We start from the raw sequence: 21,028 nt of genomic DNA, 5'->3' as shown, positions 1-21,028 counted from the left end.
GAAATAAAAGAAGCCATCAAACTAAAAGCTAACGCATCCAAAGTGGCCAAGAATAGTGGGATACTGGAAGATTGGGAAAACCTTAAAAAGGAACAATCAAGCAAGCAATAAAGAAAGGCAAGATAGATTATGAAAGTAAACTTGCAGAAAATATAAAAGCAGATATTAAAAGTATTTTTTTATAATTATATAAAGAGGATAAAGGTAGCTTGAGTGAGCATAGGTCCCTTGGAAAATAAGAAAAGGGAATTAATTTGGGGTAATGCAGAAATAACCAAAGGGCTGAATGATGATTTTAAGTCGGTCTTCACAGTGAAGGACACTTCAAATTTGCGAAGGAGAAATTATATAGATATAATAGGAGATGATAGCAAACTAGAGGGTCTAAAGATGGGTAAGTTTCCAGATCCTGATGGAAGGCATCCCAAGGTACTGAAAGAAAGATAATAGTTGAGGCTTTGGTGATAATTTGCTAAAATTCTCTGGACCGGAATGGTCCTGGCAGGTTATTTTAACTTAGACATACAGCAGGCCCTTTCGGCTCACAAGCCCGTGCCACCCAATTGACCCACAACCTCCAGCATGTTTTGAAGGGTGGGAGGATATAGGAGCACTCAGAGAAAACTCATGTATTCATGGGGAGAACATACAAACTCCTTACAGACAGCACAGGATTTGAAACTCAATCCTGACCACAGCCATTGTAACAGTGTTGCACTAACCACTACACGAACTGTGCTGTCCATTGGATCAGATTGGGAGACAGTGAATGTCAAGCCAATGTTTGAGAAAGGATGTAAGCAAAAGGCATATAACTAAAGACCAGTTTGTTTCATCTTGTATTCATATGAGTGAAGGAAAAGGTTCTTTACTTTAAAGTTGTTGTTAGCAGCACATGAGGCATGCCATGAGGCTGCAAACCTCCATTACTGATCTACATGCTGTGTGTCAGCCCCTGGTGGCAGCCAAGTATAATCACACTAAGACATTGCTAGTTGCATTGCAACCACAATCATTACATAGTTAGATTAACATCAGTAGTCTGGGAAATTTTCAAAAGCTATCATTGAGATAAATATAAGAGGACATGGCTTTAGGGTGAAATGGTTAGGGGGAACTTCACTCAGAGAGTGGTGGGAGTTTGGAATGAACTTCCATCTGATGTGGTAAATATAATCTTGCTCTTAAGTTTTAAGAATAAATTGGATAGTTACATGGATGGGAGATGTCTAGAGGGTTATGGAATGGGTGCAGGTCAGTGAGACTAGAGGAATGATTTTTCAGCACAGACTAGAAGAGGTGAATGGCCTGTTTTTTGTGCTGTGGTTTTCTATGGTTCTATAAGGAAGAAATAGCAGGACATCTGGTTCCATCAGGAAGATGCAGCATGGGTTCACGAACAAATGTTCTGTTTGATAAACTTACTGAAATTCTTTGAGAATATTACAAGGGCAGTGGATAGAGAATTTCCAGAAAATGTTTGCTAAGGTGCCGCATAAAAGACTGATCCATTAGGTAAGGATGCATGGATTTGGGATAGATTTGAATGAATAGATGACTAGTTAACTGGCAGATGGTAGAGAGTTGGGATTAATTTGTGTTTCTCTGGTTCACAATCAGTGGTGAACAGAGTGCCGCAGGAGTCAGGGCTGGACCCTACTGTTCACAATATACATTGATGATTTAGAAAAAGGGACCAAGTGTAGTGTATCTAAGTTTGGCACTAAACTGAGTAGAAAAACAAATTGTGTAGAGGATGCGGAGAGTCTGCAGAGCGATATAAAGAGGTTAAGTAAGTGGGCAAGGGTCTGTCAGATGGAGTACAATGTTGGTAGATGTGAGGTCATCCACTTTGGAAGAGAAAAAACATAGAAGATCAGATTATAACGATGAAATGTTGCAGCATCTGGTTCTGCAGAGGGAGTTGGGAGTGCTTGAGCATGAATCACAAAAGGTTGGTTTACAGGTAAGTGCACAGAGATCAAGAAGGCAAATGATATGTTGGCTTTCATTGAAGGAGAGATTGAACTTAAGAACAGGGAAGTTCTGCTGCAACTGTACTGGAGTAATGCACACAGTTCTGGTCTCCTTACCTGAGAAAATATACAATGGCTTTGGACGTGGTTCAGAGGAGGTTCCCCAGGTTGATTCCAGACATGAGAGGGTTAGCCTATGAGGAGCGGTTGAATCACTTGTAATTCAGAAGAATGAGAGCAAAATTTATCAAAACATAAAATTATGAAACAGATAGATAAAATAGAGGCAGGAAATTGGTTTCCACTGGTAGGTGAAACTCGAACAAGGGGACATGCCTCAAGATTTAAAGGAGTAGTAAGGTGGAAATGAGGAAGAATGCTTATCCCAGAGAGTAATGAATCTGTGAAATTCTCTACCCAAGGAAACACCAGAGGCTGCCTCATTAAACATAAAACACAGATAGATAGATTTTATGGGGATTAAGGGTAATGAGAAAAAGCAGTTAGGTGGAGTCATATCCATGGTTCGTTCATCTGTGATCTTATTAAATAGCAGAGCAGGCTTGTGAATCGAATAGCCTACGATGGCTTCTATTTCTTATCTTCTTATGTTATCCTGGATTAGGAATTCAAATCTCTGTGGCAGACCCTCAAGCAGCAGAGCAACTGAGCAAAGCCTGGGTAGTAAAAATATGACACAAAAATGGCCGCAGACTACAATTACACTGCTCATTCGGGCAGCATGGTTAACATAGCAGTTAGTCCAATGCTGTTACAGTACTAGTGACACAGACCAAGGTTCAAATCCAGTGCTGTTTGTACATTCTCCTCACATCTGTGCAAGTTTCTTCTAGGTGCTCCAGGTTCCTCCCACCATTCAAAACATATGGGGATTGTTGACCAATTGGGTGTAATTGAGTAGCACGGGCTCATGGGCCAAAAGGGCCTGTTACTGTGCTGTATGTCTAAATTTAAATTCAAAGGATTCGAGGCACATTTTGCTGAGGTAAAATTGAATCTTGGCCTAACTAATGCAAAGTTTAATTCCAAATCAAAATAAGGAATTCTGAAAAATTTGCATGGGCACAGCTTCCAAAACATTTCACAACATGTTAGTTTCCTCATAAAGTGATTGTATATGCACACCGTTTAATTTCAACAATTAAAACGTACTTAGAGTTCTGCTGTGTGGAGAGAATGTAAACTCTATCACCAGTCACCTCGGAGGGCAATGTGGGATTTGTTGACTGCCATAGGCAGGTTTATCAGAGCGAGACTGGGTTGCTGGTAACAGAGTAAATTTCTTCCAACTTATGGCCATTATTTCTAGATCATATCTTTAGACCATTTTGCTGCTTATAGACCTCCAGAAGAGGGCAGAGCACTCTCTCGCTCTGGTCTACATCAACAATACTGGAGTGGAGATACTGGACAGCTTTAAGGTTTTAGGCTGTCACTTGCTCCACTCCACACGTCATTGCAATGGCCATGAACACGCAACAGCGCCTCTACTTCCTTGAAGTCTTGGGAAATTTGGCATGTCACCTTCTTCCCATAATAAATTCTGCATGTGGACCATTGAAAGCATCCTTTCAGACTGTATCACTGTGTGGAATGGGAATCTGTCTGCTAAAGACCACCAGAAACAGAAGAGGCCATTACTTAAACAGCCCCTGCCCTCCATTTTGGTGCGGTGTCTTTCTTGTAATATGTATGAAATGCCTGGCTGGAGTCCCGTCAAAACAACTTTTAAGACGTCATCCTGGTGCATATGACAATAAACTTTAACTCTTTTTTTTTCTTCTTTGGCTTGGCTTCGCGGACGAAGATTTATGGAGGGGTAATGTCCACGTCAACTGCAGGCTCATTTGTGGCTGACAAGTGTGATGCGGGACAGGCAGACACGGTTGCAGCGGTTGCAAGGGAAAATTGGTTGGTTGGGGTTGGGTGTTGGGTTTTTCCTCCTTTGTCTTTTGTCAGTGAGGTGGGCTCTGCGGTCTTCTTCAAAGGAGGTTGCTGCCCGCCGAACTGTGAGGCACCAAGATGCACAGTTTGAGGCGATATCAGCCCACTGGCGGTGGTCAATGTGGCAGGTACCAAGAGATTTCTTTAGGCAGTCCTTGTACCTCTTCTTTGGTGCACCTGTCTCGGTGGCCACTGGAGAGCTCGCCATATAACACGATCTTGGGAAGGCGATGGTCCTCCATTCTGGAGACGTGAACTACCCAGCGCAGTTGGATCTTCAGCAATGTGGATTCGATGCTGTTGGCCTCTGCCATCTCGAGTACTTCCATGTTGGAGATGAAGTCACTCCAATGAATGTTGAGGATGGAGCAGAGACAACACTGGTGGAAGCGTTCTAGGAGCCATAGGTGATGCTGGTAGAGGACCCATGATTCGGAGCCGAACAGGAGTGTGGGTATGACAACGGCTCTGTATACGCTAATCTTTGTGAGGTTTTTCAGTTGGTTGTTTTTCCAGACTCTTTTGTGTAGTCTTCCAAAGGCGCTATTTGCCTTGGCGAGTCTATTGTCTATCTTGTCAATCCTTGCATCCGATGAAATGGTGCAGCTGAGATAAGTAAACTGGTTGACCGTTTTGAGTTTTGTGTGCCCAATGGAGATGTGGGGGGTGCTGGTAGTCATGGTGGGGAGCTGGCTGATGGAGGACCTCAGTTTTCTTCAGGCTGACTTCCAGGCCAAACATTTTGGCAGTTTCCGCAAAACAGGACGTCAAGCACTGAAGAGCTGGCTCTAAATGGGCAACTAAAGCGGCATCGTCTGCAAAGAGTAGTTCACGGACAAGTTGCTCTTGTGTCTTGGTGTGAGCTTGCAGGCACCTCAGATTGAAGAGACACCCATCCGTGAGGTACCGGATGTAAACAGCGTCTTTATTGTTGAGGTCTTTCATGGCTTGTTTCAGCATCATGCTGAAGAAGATTGAAAAGAGGGTTGGTGTGAGAAAGCAGCCTTGCTTCACAGCATTGTTAATGGAGAAGGGTTCAGAGAGCTCATTGCTGTATCTGACCAGACCTTGTTGGTTTTCGTGCAGTTGGATAACCATGCTGAGGAACTTTGGGGGGGCATCCGAGGCGCTCTAGTATTTGCCAAGGCCCTTTCCTGCTCACGGTGTCGAAGGCTTTGGTGAGGTCAACAAAGGTGATGTAGAGTCCTTTGTTTTGTTCTCTGCACTTTTCTTGGAGCTGTCTGAGGGCAAAGACCATGTCAGTAGTGCCTCTGTTTGCACGAAAGCTGCACTGTGATTCTGGGAGAACATTTTCGGTGACACTAGGTATTATTTTATTTAGGAGAATCCTAGCGAAGATTTTGCCTGCAATGGAGAGCAGCGTGATTCCCCTGTAGTTTGAGCAGTCTGATTCCTCGCCTTTGTTTTTTACAGGGTGATGACGATGGCATCACGAAGGTCCTGAGGCAGCTTTCCTTGGTCCCAGCAGAGCTTGAAAAACTCATGCAGTTTGGCATGCAGAGTTTTGCCGCCAGCCTTTCAGACCTCTGGGGGGATTCCATCCATACCTGCTGCTTTGCCTCTTTTCAGTTGTTCAATTGCCTTATATGTCTCTTCCCGGGTGAGGACCTCATCCAGCTCTAGCCTTAAGGGCTGTTGAGGGAGCTGGAGAAGGGCGGATTCTTGATCTGAGCGGTTGGCACTGAAAAGAGTTTGGAAGTGTTCTGACCATCGGTTGAGGATGGAGATCTTGTCGCTGAGGAGGACTTTGCCATCTGAGCTGCGCAGCGGGCTTTGGACTTGGGGTGAGGGGCCGTACACAGCCTTTAGAGCCTCGTAAAAACCCCTGAAGTCGCCAATGTCCACGCTGAGCTGGGTTCATTTGGCAAGGCTAGTCCACCACTCATTTTGGATCTCCCAGAGTTTGCGCTTAAGATGGCTGCATGCACGACAGAAGGCTCGTTTCTTCTCTGGCCAGGACGGCTTTGCAAGGTGAGCCTGGTGGGCAGCTCGCTTCTTTGCCAGCAGCTCCTGGATTTCCTGGTTGTTTTCGTCAAACCAGTCCTTGTTTTTCCTGGAGGAGAAGCCCATTACCTCTTCAGTGGATTGCAGTATGGTAGTCTTCAGCTGATCCCAGAGGGTTTCAGGGGACGAGTTTGTGAGGCGGATTGCATCCTCAAGCTTTGCTTTGAGGTTTGCCTGGAAGTTTCCTCTCACTTCGTCTGACTGCGTTTCCAACATTGAACCTCTTTCTGGGGGCTTTACTGTTCCTGGACTTTGGCTTGAAGTGAAGGTTGAGGTTGCAGCGAACTAGTGCCATCCTAAATGCTCCTACTGCACTTTGACTAGGTACAGGGTATGCATATCCAAGGGCCAGTGAGGATGTGACTTCTTAAAGGAAGCTTTGAGAAAATCCTCAAATAATTACTTCTCCTCTGCTGCTGTGACTGAGTTCAGAGGAGTTTGCCTGTTTCAGAGTTTGTTGGCAGGATTGTGCATGACTTGGCTCACATATTGGAGCTGATTGGGCATGATTAAAGCCTCATTGCTGAGCTGTAGGCAAACTGAGGCTTGGATTAACATCTTGCCAGTAGATTTGGAGGATTTTACTTTGAATTAAATTGTTTATTGTTACATGTACCAAGATAGAGCTTTGTTTTGTTGACTATCCAGGCAAGTCAACCCATGCCTAATTACAGCAGGTATTAGAGTCATAGCACAAATTAGGTCCTTCAGCCTATCTCATCCGTGCTGACCAAGTTGGCATTCTGAGCTAGTTCTATTTGCCTGCACCTGGTCCATATCCTTCAAATCCTTTCCTAATTTATAAATTGGTTTAATGTCTTTTGAACATTTTTATTGCACTCACTCCTCTGTCAGCTCATTCCAGATGCCCATTACCCTTTAAGTGAAAATATTGCCCCTCATGTCCCTCTTAAATCTATGCCTTCTAGTTCGAGAATTGTCTACGCTAGAAACAAACTGTGCATTGACTTTATGCACACTGCCCCCCCCCCCAAAGATTTAAAAACCTCTATAAAGTCACCCCTTAGTCCCCCGAGCTTAATCCATCCAACCTTTCCTTATAACTCAAGCCTTCCAGCCCTGGAAACATCCTGATGAATCTCTGCACCCCTTCCATCTCATTGATATCCTTTCTAAAGTTGGACAACCAGAACTGCCTGCAGAACATTGGTGTGGTCTCACCAATGCCTTGTACATGCATCATGGGGCCCAAACCTTTGCCAAGTTTGCCAAATGCCTTCTTCACCATCCTAAGTCATTACTTCCATGGAACTGCACACTTGTACCCCAAGGTCTCTGTTTTACTCCTATGTTCTCTATTATTGTATGGTACTCAAACATTAAGGTTAGGTTTAGGGCTGTTGGTACCTCTTCAGTGGTTTGATGTGCCTGCTGTCAGCAGCTCATTCCTCTCACTGTATGAGAAGCCAGAGGGTTATTGCCAGCCGGTAAATTATGAGTTAGTGGTTAGTGAACTAATGGTTACAGAGTTCAAATCCTACCAGGCAGAGAGTCAGCAGGTACACAGCAGAAATTCACCTGGAGTCCTAATGTCTTCACAAACAGGAACCAGCTATGCTTAACAGTCTAATCTGTATGATATTGTCTCCACATCCTTTGAGTGACAAGAATTTGGGTGTTTAATCCTCCTGCAATCACACAACAATAAAGGAGCTTATCAGTAAATGGGACAAACTACTCTAGAACAGCAGCTTTGTCTTACATAAGTTTGATTTTCTGAAACTGTAAACATTGCAAATTTTTTTTTGTTTTGATTTCAGATTTCCTTCACCACAGTATTTTACTTCTGCAAGTTGAGATTGTATTTATGACTTTAAGTGATGTATTTCAAAACAAAATAACTTGTCCAGGTTTGAATGGAAAAGAGTGAAGGATGCAGGATTTGGAAAGCTTAATAGGCCAGCTTCCATTTCATACCAAGGAGGTTCCACATTCCAACATGGGACAATTTGCAAGCATGGGACCCATTTCAGTCAGAGTTGTCTTAAATATACATTGACAGGTGATTTGTCTGTCTGGTTAGTGGGTGACAAGCAATAAATAACTTGAGATGGACAAGGACCTCATCCTGTGCCTTGCCCCAGACTTTCTCGGGAAGGATTAAGGTGTTCAAAGCTTTATACAAGGTCAAAGATGGAGAAGCCACAGATAGTCACAGGATAGAGCAGAGCCATGAAATCAGGAATACAATACACCACATTCACCCCTTGTATTTTTTATTGTTCGGCAGGTGACGTGGGGCACAAAGTCTTACAGGTTAAGCCAGTCTGGTGGCTTGATCTTCCACACTAACTGGCAAAGCATCGACTGTAGTGTTGCAGCCGGGGCCGCTGTCTTGTCCTGGACATTTAGCACTGTGTCAACCTGCTGTGAGTATGACAGCTCAGTCGGAGTGACTGGGGTGGGGGGGAGAGTACAACTGTACATATTGGAAGGAGGGGGGTGCTGCTTGGTGGGTGTGCTCATGAGGGCCCCCTGTATGAGCAAGGTCCTGAATGAAGTCAGTTTCCTTGCAACCATCCAGGCAGGCCACATGTGCATGTTGGGGGTTCACGTAGAGGAGCCAAAACCTTTTAACCAGGGGATTGGTTTTATGGCAGGACCGGTCCCTAGAGACATCAGCCAAGGAGGCAGTGTGGTCCCTGACGCAGACTTCCTGGGGAAGGAGAAAATTCTTTCATGAGGGGTAGAGTTAATGGCAGTACATAGCAGAGATTGAGTTGCGAGGAGCACCTCTGGAAGGACCTCTTGCCAGTGAGAGACAGGCAGTCCCCTGGACTTTAGGGCAAGGAGGATGGCCTTCCACATAGTGCTGTTTTCTTTCTCTCTACCTGACTGTTCCCCCAGGGGTTGTAACTTGTGGTCCTGCTGGTGGCAAGAACCCTGGCCAGCAGGAATTGGTGCAGCTCGTCACTCCTAAATGAAGATCTTCGGTCACTATGGATGTATGGCAGGGACCCAATGACTATAATAGTGGTCATGTCAGGGCAGGGAATGCCAAAGGGGAACCATGAATACTTGTCAATAACTGTAAGGAAGCATATATTGTGATTGATGGAAAGGAGCCCTTGAAGTCCATACTCGGGCGTTCGGAGGGGCACGTGGCTTTTATCAGGTGCGCCCTGTCCAGTTGGTAGAAGTGCGACTTGCACTCTGCATAAACCCTGCAGTCACTCGGGGTTCAACCCGGGAGACGAGTAGATGCAAAGCGGCTAGCAGCTTTCAGGTGCCTAGCAGCGGGCAGGCTGTTGAGTCAGCGGGCGACCCACTGACAGCCACCCTCCCCGCTGGCTGCACGTTACACATCAAAGAGTCACATGTGGCACGCGAGCCGCGGTTTGGCCACCCCTGCATTAGACCAACAAGAGGCAGACACGCCTCCTCAATCAGCAGCTGGACACTGAAATACAAATTATGCTTGCAGTGTGATTGCAAAAATGGAATTTACTTTTCCTGTTAACAATTCACATTGACTTCTGATCTGTGAAGTTATGCAGTTTGTCCATTTATATTTGATGAAAGGTTTTTCAGTCCAGCTTCAGAGGTTGAGCAGTTGCATCTGAGAACTTATTCTTTAATTTGTTATTTTCAGGATGTGGGCTTGTTGGGTCATGAGAAGGTCCTAGTTCGGTGCCTTCCTGAGCTTCAGATGTCTATGTAGTAACTTCAACCACTATATTGTTGGGTATTGAGCTTCAAATGTGCAGTGAACTGGAATTCACTGTGTGTCATTCAGATGGCTGGCTCCTCCCTTGGCTTCACCCTCAAGAACCTCAATATAAACTCTGGTTTTCCCACCTTACTTCAGATTTACCTGAGGAATATTGTCTACCGGCCATTGATTATAAGCTAATAAAAGCGTGTCTGTGCTCCTCACTGGTCTCTGAGTCCAATCAATCATGCTACAATTTTAATAGCTTCACTTTGAAGTAGGATGGAAGCCCTGTTGAAGCCAGGCATACTCCAAGTCAACTCTCTGTCCCCTGAGGCCCTGGAGGAATTCACCAATTGGCTGGAGTGCTTTCCATCCTACCTGAAGGCCACTCAAGACATCTTCAATTCGGATAGTATCTGGAGATCAGCACATCTCTCTCAAATCAGCCCCAAGGGGTTCGCTGTCATCAGGGACTATGCTACATACGAGTTGGCTCTAGAAGGCTTGAAGGCCTACTACGAGGCCCCAGAATGACATGCTGGCAAGCCACCGACTCTCTCAATGTTAGCAGAGTCCGGATGAGTCACTGGACGATTATGTCCTTGAACTGTGGGCCTTGACCAGAAAATGCCACTACGAAGCGGTCATGGCCCCGGTGAAAGAGGGCAAACAAATCTGAGACACCCTCGTGGCAGGAGTGAGGTTGAGGTACATGAGGCAGCAACTGCTGGAGTTGGAGAAGGACTTGGCTAGCACCCTGGAGCTGGCGAAAATGCTCAAACAGGCCCAACTGGGAACTGATGACCTCAAGGGCGAAAGCAGAGCCTTTTCAGAGGACCAGGTAATTGGGGCATTGGTGACCCCCGCAGTCCCATCACTGACTGCTATGGCCAAGCACAACTGGAAATGCTACTTCTGCGGACAACCACAGCCCCCACGCCTAATGCCTTGCAAAGGACTCTGCGTGCTCAGGATGTGGTAAGCGAGTGCACTGGGTGAAGGTCTGTTTAGCTAAGGGGAACCCAAAGAGGGTGACCGAGTGTGCAATTCTCAAATCATCACTCAACCCATGCCAGGGTGCCGAAGTGCTGGCTTCAGCCTCTCTGTGCTACTTGCCGTCAGCGTCTTGCTGTGCCTCTCGGCTGGACCCGCCACTGGAAGTGAAGCATTGCAGGTAGCAACAATGGCCATCTTGCCACACCTCGAGGTCAATGCCACCTAGTCCTTTGTCAGATCAAGATGGAGGGTGGCCATCTTGCCGTGCTTCATAGTTGAGGCCATCTTGCCAAGAGGAGAGATTCGACATCAGCATGGGGAGCGATGCGGTTTTTGGAGCACTGACATTGGTCATTTCATCAGGCAATACCTCACCAATTGAACAACTCGACAATGGAGGTGAGGGTAAATGGGCATTTGACTGATTGCTTAGTAGATACTGGCTCCATGAGAGCTTTATAAACTTTCCAATGGCTCCGCAGTACAACTTCAGAGTGTATTTGCCTAGATTTGTACTCACACTCTGTGATGATCCATATAGTACATCTAACTGTAAAAGGGGGTATTTTTTAAGATCCAATTGTATGTACTGAGGATTCATGTGCTCCTTTGTTGCTGGCTTGGACTTCCTGTGTCATCTTAAAACCGTGACCATGGAGTACTCTGGCCCACTCCCTCCAATCATGGTGCGGAACGGAAGGTCCCAAAAGCCAGACGCTACATGTGGTTTCTCCACTCTAAATATTGATCCTCTCCACTCTAAATATTGAAGCCCCCCCCAGAGTTTCCAAACCTGACTCCCGATTGCAAGCCAATAGCTACAAATAGCTTGCAATGCAGTGTGGGGGATCGAGAATTTATCAGGGCCGACACACAGTGCTCAAAGAAAACATCATTGAGCCTAGCAACAGCTCATGGAAAGTCCAGGTGGTAGTCGTGAAAGTTGAAGAAAAGTCCAGGCTAGTGCTTGACTACAGCCAAACAATAAATCATTTCACACTCCTGGACACCTACCCCCTCCCTTGAATTTCAGACATGGAAAACAAAATTGCCCAATATCAGGTCTATTCAACCATTGACCTGAAAGCTGCATACCATCAGTTACCGATCCATTCCAAGGACCGCCACTACACAGCATTTGAGACAGGTGGATGGCTCTATCAGTTCTGGAGGGTCCCTTTTGGCATCACCAATGGGATCTCTATCTTCCAGAGATCGATGGCCAACTTCCCCTATCTCAACAAAGTTATAATTTGTGAACACTTTCTGGAAGACCATTATGCCAAACATGTTTCTCCATATAGCCAAGGCCCTGAACCTCATGTACAACTCTAGTAAGTGCATGTTCTGGATGAAACTTCTGGTGATCCAAGGCTATGTGATGGAGAATGGTGTCATTGGCCCTGATCCCAATCAAATGCACCCCCTGTTAGACCTGCGAATCCTGAAGACGATGAAACCCTTAAGGAGGTGTTTGGGCATCTTCTCCTACTATGCCCAGTGGGTCCCTCACTACACTGATAAGATTCACCCTCTCTTAAAGTCAACCTTCTTCCCATTATTGGCCGAAGCCCAGGCAGCTTTTGACTATGTTCGGAGCTACATCCCAAAGGCCACCATGCATGCGGTGGACAAGAATGCACTCTTCCAGGTGTAAAGTGATACCTCTGATGTAGCTCTGGCCGCAACACTTAACCAGACAGGCCAGTTGCCTTTTCTCCTGCACCCTACAAGGCATGAGCTTCGGAACACATCTGTGGAAAAAAGAGACTTGCCATTGTGACTGTATGGAAGGCTGTGAAATTGAATATCTGGTCCAAAGGCCTTCCAGACTCATGCTGACAAGAAGTCCTACCCATGGTGCTCCACTCCATAAGGTTGCTCCTCTGCAGGGTGTGATAGTACAGGTTACTATCACCAATGTATTTGTATATATTTACATACAGTAATAGTGATTGGCTGAGAGACGTAGCCACGCCTACTGGCAGGTCATAAAGGGCTGGTCCTAATCAGACCCAGATCAGTCTGGACTGGTCGACCTCAATGTACTATGCTCCAATCTTTTGTTAACAAAAGCCTTGGTTTGAGTCAACAAGTCTTTGAGTCATTCGGCCTTCCATACAGTCACAATGGCAAGTCTCTTTTTTCCACAGATGTGTTCCGAAGCTCATGGCCTTGTAGGGTGCAGGAGAAAAGGCAACTGGCCTGTCTGGTTAAGGGTTGCGGCCTGAATTACATCAGAGGTATCACTTTACACCTGGAAGAGTGCATTCTTGTCCACCGTATGCATGGTGGCCTTTGGGATGTAGCTCCGAACATAGTCAAAAGCTGCCTGGGCTTTGGCCTATAATGGGAAGAAGGTTGACTTTAAGAGGGGGTGAATCTTATCAGTGTAGTGAGGGACCCACTGGGCATAGTAAATTGACTACAATTTTATTTGCAAAAATTTCAATGAATGCTGCAACCAGAACGCCTCAGCATCAACTCGCAGTCAGCTACTGCCCAGAGTGATTTCAGGCACTGGGTGAGGTGCTTCAAGGCATAGCTGCAGCAATCAGACCCCATAGTGGAGGAAGACACAGATAAACTGATAGTCCTGATGTCTATAATGTCCACGAGGGTCTACAAAAACATCCAGGATGCGACCTCCTACATGGCCACTATGAATGTGCTGAGGGGACTTTATGAGCGGCCTGTGAATAAGGTCTATGCCAGGCACATGCTCATGACCAGGAGGCAGCAGCCTGGTGAGTCTTGCAGAGCCTACCTCCAGGCACTGAGGTTACTGGGTAGAGGTTATGCATGCACAGACAAGACAGCGGCCAGGATCACCAACAACCTCATCCAGGACACTTATTTGGCTGGGGTCCGACCCAATGAAGTGAGGCAACAATTGCTGGAGCATGGGGGCGACAGCCTGGTAGATACCGTTCAAATCGCTGAGACAATGGAAGCTGCAGCCCTAAGCATGGACGCCTATACACAGGGCTAGGCCCCCTGTTACAATGTGAGTAGAACACCTGCAATTAACCCAGCCTCCCCACGCCGCGTCGATGGCCTCGCCGCTGCCACCACACTACCCATCGCAGCCCCCAAAGTGCTAATTCTGCAGGAGGGAGAAGCACAGTCGATCCCTGTGCCCTGCGAGGAAGGCCCGATGCCAGAAGCGTGGAAAGAATGGCCACGTCGACACTGTCTACCAGTCCAAAATGGCCACCGCCAAGCACAGTGCCTCATGCGAGGCCCAACTGCCTTCCCCAAATTTGAATTACTCATCCTCAGAACACAAGCACCACTTGCGGAAGGCACCGCCCTCGCAATGCTCCATCCTTGCTGCTGTGAAGCTGATCCCTGACGTGGACACCCCGCCCAATGGGACCTTTACGCCAGTAGGCCCCGATGGACTGTCTGCACAGCGATGGCCACCGACACAGACCAGGTCACGGCACCAGAAGACCCCGTCACCCTGCCTGCACCACAAGTATCATCATCTCTGCAGCTCGCTGTTGACTCCAGCTGTACTCTGCCACCTCTGCAATTTGCCGCCAACGGCCTGCCCAAGCTGATGACGTCACTGCACGAGCGTAACGTGCACCAGGTCGAGACGACCCCCCCCCACCGTGACGAGTGACATCATCACGCCAGACTCCACAGTCACCAATACAGGCAGCAGACCCACTACCTGCATTAGTTGCTGCAACAGTGATATTAAACAGAATCAGCCACACACCCCTAGTTAAGGCCATGGAAACTATAAGATGAACAGCCAATATGCTAACTGTCTTTTTGATTCACGTTCAAAGAGCTTCATTCATCCAGATCTGGTCCAATGATGGCAGTTCACCTAACAGACCAGATGATCTCACTGGCCACTCAACAGGCATCAAGGGGTATTGTGTGGTGACCTTGAAAGTTCAGGGCATCAAATTTACAGGGTTTAAGTTGCTGGTCCTATCTCAATTATGTGCATCTGTGTTGTTGGAGTTGGATTTCTAATGTCATTTTAAAATCGGTGTCACTGCATTACAGTGGTCCCCACTCTCCACTCGGTCTGCCACCATGGAGACCTCCTGCCAGCGACAGCCCACACCAGTCCCCATGCCCCAACACTCCACTTGCAGCCTCTCCACCTCCAGGTCGCTCCTCCAGCACTCTTTGCCAACCTCACTCCCAGCTGGAAACTGATTGCCACTAAAAGCCGGCCGTACAGCTTCAAGGCCAAGAAATTTATTAAAAACGAGGTGCGCAGACTGCTGGATGAGGACATCATCAAGCCCAGCACAAGTCCTTGGAGGGCGCAGGTGACAGTCAAGAAGAACCAGAAGAAGCTGCGGATGGTGGTTGACTAATGCCAAATGGTCAACCGCTTCATGCTCTTGGATGCTTACCCTCTTTCAAGAATCATGGATGTGGTGAATCAGATTCCCCAATACCATGTGTTTTCCACCATCGACCTCTGATCAGCCTACCACCAGCTCCCGATCCGTCCAGTGGACTGCCCTTTCATGGCCTTCGAAGGAAATTGGCATTTGTATCAATTCCACAGGGTCCCCTAAGGTGTCACAAATGGTGTCACGGTCTTTCAGCAAGAGATGGACCAGATGGTAGACCAGAATGGCCTAACAGCTACATTCCTGTATCTGGACAATGTCACCATCTGTGGCCACGACGCCAACCTTGAGAAATTCTTTCAAACGGCGAAACGGTTGAACCTGACCTACAATTTCAAGAAATGTGTCTTCTGGACCATTTCCCTTGCAATTCTAGGTTGCATGGTGGAAAACAGGGTGGTAAAGCCAGAAGTCACTCAAACGCTGCCTGGGCTTTTTTTTCCTATTACACACAATGGGTCCCACAGTACGCTGTCAAGGCACAGTCACTAATTAAGTCCACTTCCTTCCCCTTGTCAGCGGAAGCCAGAGCAGCCTTCGACCGCATCAAGTCGGACATCGCCGCGGCCGCTCTGCATGCCATCAACAAATCCATACCCTTCCAGGTAGAGAGTGACATGTCTGACTTTGCACCTTAAACTAGGCCAGTAGGCCTGTCGCCTTCTTTTCTAGGACCCTCCAGGGCCCTGAAAGCCGACACTCATCTGTCAAGAAGGAGGCCCAGGCCATTGTAGAGGCGTTACATCATTGGAGACACAACCTCGCTGGCAGGCGCTTTACACTGCTGACTGACCAATGCGTGGTCTCATTTATGTTTAGCAGCAACCAGCAGGATAAGATCAAAAATGACAAGTTTGCCAGGTGGAGAATCGAACTCTCTACCTTCAACTACCAAATTATGTACCAGCCTGGCAAACTCAATGACCCGCCCAACGCCCTTTCCCATGGGACATGTGCCAATGTACAACTGGTCAGGCTGCAGAAACTCATGAGGAACTCTCTCACCAAGGGATCACCAGGTTCGCCCACTTTGTAAAGGCCCACACCTGCCCTATATGATCAAAGAGATCAGCTCCATGACCTGAGCCTGCCCAGTATGTGTTGAGAGCAAGCCCAAGTTCTTCCGGTCTGAGAAGACCCACATTATTAAAGCCACCCAGCCCTTTGAATATCTCAACGTGGACTTCAAGGGGCCCCTACCGTTGATGAACCGTAACACCTATGTTCTCATGGTTATTGACGAGTACTTCTGCTGTCCCCTACTTGGACATGACTGCCTCCTCAGTCATAAATGCACTGCACAGCATCTTCGCCATTTTTGCGTACCCCAGTTACACCCGTAGTGACAAGGAGTTCTCGTTTATGGGTGCGGAGCTGAAGCAGTACCTTCTGGAGTGTCGTATTGCTTCGAGCAGGACCACTAGCTACAACCCGTGTGGTAACAGGCAGGTCAAAAGGGAGAATACCTCCGTCTGGAAAGCGATCATACTTGCCCTCCAGTCCAAAGGCCCCTCCACCACTCACTGGCAGGACATCCTCCCAAACGTCCTACACTCCATATGGTCCCTGTTATGCACTGCCATTGGCGCTACCCCACATAAATGTATGTTCTTGTTCCCACAGAAGTCGGAACCAGGAACAACCACATCGACTTGGCTGACAGTCCCTGGACCTGTCCTGCTGAGACATCATGTCTGCTACTCGATAAACGACCTTCTAGTCGACCGGTAACGCTGTTACATGTGAACCCACACTATGCCTATATAGAGTACCCAGATGGGTGGGAGGACACTGTTTCAGTAAGGGACCTGGCCCAAGCCGGGTCTAACATTATCACATTCCAACCCCAACCTCAATCCAATCCTCCCATAGGTTACATGCTGGGGCAATGGGACCAGCAGCAGCTCTTGGACCAGCCCTCGGCCAACAACGACTGTGGACTAGGTGAAACTGCACCCACACCCGGGGACCCCAGCGATGATACGCCACCAGCTACCCCGATCCTGGCACCATGGCGATCACGTCGGACAATCAGGCCTCCCGACCGTTACAGCCTGTGAACACTGCATGCTATACCCCCCCCCCCCATTTTTTCTTTGTTTTTACTCACCCCAGGGTCAGTTCTTAAAGAAGGGGTGAATGTGATAGTACAGGATACTATCACCAATGTATATATTTGTATATATTTACATATAGTAGTTATGATTGGCTGAGAGCCATAGCCACGCCTACTGGCAGGTCATAAAGGGCTGCTCCTAACCAGACCCAGGTCAGTCTGGACTGGTCGACCTCAATGTACTATGGTCCAGTCTTTTGTTAATAAAAGCCTTGGTTTGAGTCAACAAGTCTGAGTCATTCGACACACTACACAGGGTGACTAATACAACTCCTCACGAGTTTATGTTTACATTCCAGAGGAAATCCACATCTGGAACTACTCTCCCCACTTGGTGGATGGGACCAGGGCCAGTCCTGCTGAGAAAGCATGTGAGGAGGAGCAAGGCAGACCCCCAATCAAGAGGGTGCACCTGCTGCACACCAACCCAACATATGCCTACGTGGCATACATTGTCAGCAGAGAGGACACTGTCTCGATCAGAGACCTGACACCTGCCAGAACTGAGGATCCAATGCCTCAAATGAACCAGGAACCCACTCAGGGTCCTGGAGGACTTTGCTCGGGAAGTGGTCCAATCCACTTCGCAACCAGAGTTAGAGACCTCGAGACCCACTGACCCTGTGCCATAGGTGGTCCAGGAAGCCTAAAGTCCTCCAATACTGCAACACTCAACCAGAATTACCAGACCCCCTGAGACTTAACTTGTAAATATTTGTATTTGGGTTTTTTTGAATGAATAGTCTGTTTTTCACCCACCGACTCAATTCTGAAGGAAGGGGTGAATGTAGTGAACTGGAATTCACTGTCTGTGTATTGTTCAGATGGCTGGTTCCTCCCTTGGCTCCATCCTCACCTACCCCAATATGAATGCTGGTTTTCCCACCTTACCTCAGATTCACCCAAGGACTATTGTGTCTACTAGCTATTAAATGTGTTTGTACTCCTCAGTTGTCTGAGTGACATCAGGAAGAGCATTATATGTCCACATGAGGAAAGAGTGCTAGTGAAAAGGAATTTGAAATGGTAGTATTTTCTTTCTTCCAGGTAGGAGTTGAAAGCTGGTGAAGAATCTTTAGCTAGTTTCCTATCAAAACTACAGCACCATTAGTGGAAGAACTAGTTGGGATGGGAGATTGGATGCCAATTAATAAAACTACTCTCTACAGGAAGGTATCAAGCCTATAGTGTTGTTGGTAGTGCATTCACTCAACAGTTTGAGAGTATTTCATCACTCCCTTGGGATGCTTGGAGTTCCTTGGATTAGAAAGGTGTTCATAAAGGAAATGCATCCAACTTAGAATACAAGGAGTTCCAATTATTATACCCATTTTGCTTGATTATATTTTCTCCATTTTAGGAACAGAGCTCAACACAAGTTGTTGGAGATAAAGTGGCCAAGAGAATATCAAAGGTAAACCAGAGTCTTGTAACAGGCCATCTTGGAATGGTAAGATATAGATGTATGGATAATATTTTCAAGAAATGGATGATCAAAAACAGTCAGTGATGAGAAAACTGAGAAACTGCATCTTGGAGCTGACCAGAGCACAATTAAACATGGTTGATAACACCAAACGGAAGGAAATCCTAACCAAATTCAGGTTGAAAAAGAGGCGATTGGGGAAGAAAGCTCACACTTCCGACTCTGTTGCAGATTATATAGTTCTATTTGTCTGGAGCAAACACCTGACGTTCCTATCAAAGCTTCTGATCCTTACTGACTGATAAGAGAATATTTTCAAACACACTAAAGGACAAGGTATACAGGTTGATCTCTTTATCTCATTTTTTCCCAATGAGGATTAAAGGTGCTTCTGTAGATCACCGTCTTTACTTGTACCCATCCCTGATTTTGACTGATTCAACCTTTCAAAACAATTGGTCCTTATTCTAGTGAAGACTTTCTGTTTCCAGCCACACTAACAAAAGCGATTCAGCATTGTATCTGATTAATTTCTAGTTTCAGGATATGATGACTGGAGATAGACCAGCCAGAGTCAATGGAGGTAAACAGTGGGTTTGTCTTCATGTGGGATACTTAAACAATGTGAATTTGTTCAACCAAAACAATGTTATCTGTTCTGATTGTCAGTCCACTTTTTTTAAATTCATCTGTTTTATTACCTGCATGTTTTGTAAATGCAGGGTCCACATTCCTCCTTCCTTCCTATGTAAAACTCAGTGGAATGAACAGAACATGTATGCATCTGGTCACTTAGATCACAGGCAGGGAGGCATTCCATCACTAGGGCATGTTTTCTTGATAAGAATATGCCATTGTTTCAAAAAGCCTCAAGTTATTTAAAATCACCCTTTAAAGATGACAGTTTTCAGCTCTTCATACCTTTGAGTGCTTGAAGGGTGTTGTTTAATGAAGCATTACCACCTTCCAAGGGTGAAAGGTAGTAGTGCCTCTAATGGTAACCTTGCTCTACCTACCTCTGTTTCTCCCACCACCCTCTGTTCAATGCACCAACATCTCTTCTCCAGCTTCTTTCCCCCTTCAACACACACAATATCACCTCATATTACTTTAGTCTCAATAAAGGGTCCTGACCTGAATCATTGAATGACTATTTCTACCTATGAAGGCTGCTTGACCTGATGATTTCCTTGTCCTTCTTATTACTTGCTCCCAAGATCCCAGCACCTGCAGTTCACATCTACCCAGTTTTAACAGCTCTACCAAAAACTACAGTAACCAGCATGGATGCTCCATTTTCCTCCTACCCAAACAAACCATGGGTTGTAGTTTAATTGGGTGCAATTGGACAGCACGGGCTTGTGGGCCAAAAGGGCCTGTTACCATGCTGCATGTCTAAATTTAAAATAAAATTTATACATACTTGAATGTTCCCAAGATATTCAAAGTCACTCAACAACTTAAACCAGAAGCTTTTAGCTAAAAGTTATAAAGGTATCCCATCAATATCTTCAAAGATTTTTAGGAACTTACAAGTAATCTAAACATAAATTAGCAAACCATTACAATTACTTTTTGAAAATCACATAAAGGCATTTAGTTGATTTTAGATTTTTATAGATTGAATTTTTTTCATGTCTTCTGTGTGAAAATCTTTTAAAAATTAAACCCAAACGTGGAGCACTCCTAGCTGTTACTTTCTTTAGGTTTTCTGGCCTTCTTCACTTTGTGTCTCATCGTAACAGGTAGGGAAATTCTTGGTTAGTTTGTTGGGGAATTAGCCCACCCCAGCTCTCATGCAATTCCATGACGAGTGCAATAGTATCAGCACAATTGGGCGCTAGTGTATAGAACAGCCACAGTTGGAGCCAGTCAGACAGAGTAATGACACCTAATGCTGCCAATTTCAAGATCATGAGAATGGTATGGAATCCAAGCCACTTACTCTTGCAGTTGTGGTCAGAACATGGGGTTGGCCATGAAATCACTTTCTGCTGGATTGTAGAATCAATGTTGCCACATTTACATGAGAAGACAGGAATTATTGAAAGGCTTCAAGCCTCCCATTCCAAAACAACTTAAAAGAAAGCATAAAGGGCTTGACAACTTTAATTGTCAATATCATGGAAGCACAACTAATTCTCTTTAAAGGACATCTTGCATCGCCAACAAAGAAATTATAAATAAAAACAATTCCCAGTGAGTATCTTTCTGGGAACTGCTCTTCCAAAAAAAAAAGGAAAGTACACAAACATCCTTCAGAAGTAAATGATTGGGCTTCTGGGAGTGGATAGGATGAATTGTTTAGGAATAAAATCAACATTTTCATGAAGCTTTGTAAAGATTATTTCTCAAATTTACAAAGTTGTTCCTTTGCTATCCAGCAGATTTCAAAGTCTCAAATTTTGGATGTGTTTTTTTTTTTAAATATGCCTGCAGTTTTAGACATCTTCCATT

At 46.0% G+C, this 21,028-nt stretch overlaps 2 long non-coding RNA genes across 5 annotated transcripts in view; one reads left to right on the top strand and one right to left on the bottom strand.

The window, feature by feature from the left end:
* Positions 1 to 12,546, bottom strand: part of LOC138757814 (uncharacterized) — a 179,944-nt gene extending 167,398 nt beyond the window's left edge. For 2 of the 3 annotated variants that reach the window (XR_011353906.1, XR_011353907.1), the window contains exons 1-2: positions 12,414 to 12,546; positions 7,506 to 7,615 (exon numbers count right to left, since the gene is read on the bottom strand). This is a non-coding gene — a long non-coding RNA (uncharacterized lncRNA). Of the gene's footprint in view, positions 1 to 7,468; positions 7,616 to 12,413 lie in introns of all 3 variants that reach the window. The other variant, XR_011353905.1, reaches the window with a different exon arrangement.
* Positions 12,547 to 12,669: 123 nt separating this feature from the next.
* LOC138757815 (uncharacterized) overlaps positions 12,670 to 21,028 on the top strand; it is a 55,289-nt gene continuing 46,930 nt past the window's right edge. For both annotated transcript variants that reach the window (XR_011353908.1, XR_011353909.1), the window contains exons 1-2: positions 12,670 to 16,756; positions 18,506 to 18,559. This is a non-coding gene — a long non-coding RNA (uncharacterized lncRNA). The remainder of the gene's footprint in view (positions 16,757 to 18,505; positions 18,560 to 21,028) is intronic.

The sequence above is a fragment of the Narcine bancroftii genome, chromosome 3 (assembly GCF_036971445.1).
Source record: "Narcine bancroftii isolate sNarBan1 chromosome 3, sNarBan1.hap1, whole genome shotgun sequence".
Classification (NCBI taxonomy): domain Eukaryota; kingdom Metazoa; phylum Chordata; class Chondrichthyes; order Torpediniformes; family Narcinidae; genus Narcine; species Narcine bancroftii.
This window is presented reverse-complemented; position numbering and strand designations above follow the sequence as displayed.